Here is a 4,450-nt window from a genome sequence, read left to right as displayed (position 1 = left end):
GCCGTTCCCTCTCCTGCCAGTCCTTCCTGGTGGCCCTTTGCATGTCCCTGGCATCGGATTCAGCGTCACCCCCTCTCTTACCTTCAAACCAAAAACATCGTTTTCCTCTGGAAAGAGCACTTACTTCAAACAAACAAACAAAAAACCCTCCATTTTTAACGAGTTACATTAAATGCAGCACGCGCTAAAACTGGAAACCCAGCTTCCTAGAGTAAACTGATAATCCCAAAGGTGTTACAATTCCCTGGAAAAGTCCGTTTTCACCAAGTTACTCCATCCAGTCCCGTCCCCCTGCTCCCGCAGGCCCCAGGTCGTTTGCTTTGGGTACCCCTCTGCGCCCCATGAAAACTGCCCACATCTGCTTTCTCCTTTGCTTCTCACAGGGCCTCTGCCAAAAACAGCCCCCCCCCCCCCCTCCCCCATCCGGCATATTCGGCCTTTTCAGCCATGGAGGAGGCAGAACCCCCAGGCAGTGACCCGTGTGGGGGTGTGGCTTGGTCCAAAGGGCACCTCCTCCCAGGAAACCAGACTGTGAAGGTGCCCTCCCTTCCTGGCGCCCCTCCCCTCTCCCTCAGGTTGGTCTGCGGTGGCCTCTGGGAGCAGCCGGACCTTTCTTCTGCAGAAAACACGTGAGCCAGGCTGGCAGGGGTGTCGTCCCCTCCGTGCCAGGCGCGAGTCCAGGTCATGGGTGAGGAAGGGCAAGACCAGTGTTGTTGCGGGGTTAGGGTTTGGGACAGTGTCTTGGCCCACTCGGCTGCTGCCACAAAACTCCATAGACAACAGACAAGTACTTCTCACCTTCCGGAGGCTGGGGGGTCCAAGATGGAAGTGCTGGCAGGTTCCGGGTCTGGCCAGGGCTCTCTTCCTGGTTTATAGAAGGCAGTCTTCTCGCTGCGTCCTCACATGGTGGAAGGAGCAAGGGAGCTCTGTGAAATGGCTTTTCTTTCTTTTTTTAAAAAAATATACATTTTTATTGATTTCAAAGAGGAAGGGAGAGGGAGAGAGAGACAGAAACATGCATGATGAGAGAGAATCATTGATCTGCTGCCTCCTGCACGCCCCCCACCAGGGACCCAGCTCACAACCTGGGCATGTGCCCTTGACCGGAATTGAACCCCGGGACCCCTCAGTCTGCAACCGACGCTCTATCCGCTGAGCCAAACCGGCCAGGGTGAAATTGCTTTTCTAAGGGCACGAACCCCATTATGCCCATTGGGGCACATGGAGCCCTATGGCCTAATCACCTCCCAAATGCCCCGCCTTCTGACACCTCACCGTGGGGGTTAGGATTTCAACATATGAATTTTAGGGGGGGGGCACACATTCTAGCTATAGCATTCTAGAAGACCCCAGGGAGCAAAAGGTTCAGCTCCCCCTCATTGAACAGACAAGGGGCCCAGGGCGCTGTGGGGGAAAGAGAGTTACCTAATGGCTCACGTGACCCATTCGTGACAGAGCTGGGACAGAACGGGCTTTCTGACTTCCGATCCACTGTTGTCCTTCCGGGAAATGGGGAGGATGTAGCCGAGAAACGTGAGGGCCCGCAGCCTGGCTGGAGTGTGCTGATAGTAACAAAGTGGGCCTCCACCGCCCTGTCTGCGCGTGTTTGCTGTATTAACTCGTAGCCTCGCAGCTCAGCCCCACGCGGCGGTGCGTTCTCTGTCCCTATTAAGGGATGGGAGGATGGAGGTGATGGGAGGATGAAGGTGACAGAGGTGAGGCGGCTTAGAGCCAAGCGGCTGAGGCGCCGCGGGCTGTGAAGTCCGGGTGTCGGCCCTCTGCCCACACGCCGCCTCTCCGGGCTGATTGCCCAGTGCCCACTCCCCTGGCAAGGGACTGGGCTTCTCTCGGCTTTGCTTTCCTTATTAGGAGATTGAGTAATAGCCGTGCCCCCTCTTACTGTGCCTGTGATAACGTCCACACCGTACACAGCTCTCAGCGCGGTCGGCAAAGCCAGGAAAGGGGCCTAGACGGCAGCCCCTGTCCTTGTGTAGCTCACGTCCTGGCTGTCGGTGGTGGTCGGACAGGGGGCACCGATCACAAACATTCCTAGCTCATCGCTTCTGAGGTGCACGCTTTGTTCACACGCTAACATCTCTGAAATGTTCTAAATTCAATATGGAACGTGGCAATGGTGGCAAAGCGCGTGATGGAAATTCAGAGACTGAGAACAGTGGGGTCCGGCTCTGCAGGATGGAGGGACTCCGAGGCGTGAGAGGGCAGGAGCGGGCCTTGCCCTCCGTGTCCAGTTTCTGGACCACTCCCCATCCTCCAGCGTGGCCTGCCCAGAGCGAGCCTGCCCTCCGGCTCCATGGCTGGGCGGGTTGAGGAAGCTGCCATGTTGCAGAGGCGTGAGAATGAGGGTGTCTCCCACTCCAACACCCTTGCCTCCCTTTACTTCTTTCCTCCCTGCCCGCCCCAGAGGGGTTGCTACTCGAAGGCCTCTTGTGCCTGCTGGGGTTGGAATCCCATGCCTTTGCCTTCTCCGGTTCCAGTGGGCGCCACGGCTGCCCTGGAGCACTGGCCCGATGTTGTTTGTATGAAAAATAATATGATAATTAATAAATAGCCCGGCCGGCGTGGCTCAGTGGTTGCACGTCAACCTATGAACCAGGAGGTCACGGTTCCATTCCTGGTCAGGGCACATGCCCGGGATTTGGGCTAGATCCCCAGTGAGGGGCGTGCAGGAGGCGGCCGATCAATGATTCTCTCTCATCATTGATGTTTCTATCGCTCCCTCTCCCTTTCTCTCTGAAACCAATAAAAATGTCTTAAAAATAAATTTATTTAAAAAGTAGTAATACAAGAATAAATTCTGTTCCGTGTGCTCACACTGTAAACCTACTTTTGCCCACCCCTGTATACCTCAAATCCGACCACTTCCTCTGCTGCTGCCTTCTCTAAGCCCCTGTCCTCTCTCGCTTGATTTATCATGACAGCCTCCTTCCTGCACTCCTGCCCCTTCATCTGTTTTCAGCCCAGCAGCCAGTCAGATCATCTCACTCCCAGGGAAGCCACAGCCGTGGCCGCCGGCCTGGCTCCACATAGCCTGTCTGCCCTCTTCTCCTACTGCTCTCCCCCTGATCACTGGCCTCCTTATTCCTTATTTATTTATTAAAATATCTTTTTATTGATTTCAGAGAGGAAGGGAGAGGGAGAGAGAGATAGACACATCAATGATGAGAGAGAATCATTGATCAGCTGCCTCTTGCATGCCCCACACTGGGGATCCCGCCTGCACCCCGGGCATGTGCCCTGACTGGGAATCGGGAATTGAACCGTGACTTCCTGGTTCATAGATCAATGCTCAACCACTGAGCCACGCCTGCCTGGGCAGCCTCCTTAATCTTTAAGTAGCCAGGCCTGCTCCTGCCCCCATGGCATTTAATTCTATTATGTTTGTTGTCTATCTCCCTCCCGCCCACTCTCCCCCACCACCATTGAGATGTTAGTTCCCTAATAGCAGAGATCGGAGATCATTACTTATTTATACCTGAAGAGCCTGGAACAATGCCTTGCACACAGTGGGTGCTCAGTAGAGATTTGGGGATGAACGAATTGGCAAATTAGAGAGGGATAAATGCGTGGTAATGTAGAATTAATCTTTGAGGAGAAGTAGGTGGGTTCAGGGATTTGAGAAGATAACACCTGAACTGGATCCTGTAGTACACCTGGAAGTTGAGGTAGGTGACGGGCAATTGATCAGCCTGAACGAAAGCATGCAGGTGGGAGAGCTTGGGGGCAGGGCAGGAGCTGTGGGGAGGTGTCAACCGATGATACCTAGTTGGAGAGGATATTAGCAAGCTAAGTTGAGGCCAGACTGTGCAAAGCTTGACTAGTAGATGCAGGTACAGGCTTCTCCTACTGCCAGGACCAGCTACAGAACTTATGGGGCACAGAGCACATGAAAACGCAGGGTCCCCTTGGAAAAATGTCAGAATGACTGCAGAGTTGAGTATTAAATCAAGCTGAAGGCCCTTCTCAGAGCAGGGCTTTGGGTGGCTGCACAGGCTTTAGGCCCATGAAGCCAGCCTGCCTGCCCATGAGGGAGCCGGTGAGAGCCTCCCGCAGGACAGACCTGTCATTGGAGCTGGACTTTGGGAAGATTGTTCTGGCATGTCTGGTGGGACAGGTTGGAGGGAGTCGAGGCAGGGAGACCCATTAGGCAGCCTGGTGTGGAGAGTGAGGAAGAAGAGGGGACAGGTGGGATGGGGTACTGTGGGCTGAGGGGCGGAGGACAGGGTTGGGAGCTGGTGTGTCCAGAAGCATGGAGGAAGTAGAGTGTCCTTAGGCAAGAGCATGGGCGGCGGAAGACTTCTGAACACCTACCTACCTTTGTCCTCAGACCCCTTCCTCTTTTCCCTTCTTTCCAGACATCGGCAGTGCCACTCCCTCTGGCCACCAGAGGGCAGATCATTCTCACAGATTTTTCAAGATGAATTTGGGTGGG

Source organism: Myotis davidii, unplaced genomic scaffold, assembly GCF_000327345.1.
Source record: "Myotis davidii unplaced genomic scaffold, ASM32734v1 scaffold425, whole genome shotgun sequence".
Lineage (NCBI taxonomy): Eukaryota > Metazoa > Chordata > Mammalia > Chiroptera > Vespertilionidae > Myotis > Myotis davidii.
Note: the sequence above shows the minus strand (reverse complement) of the source record.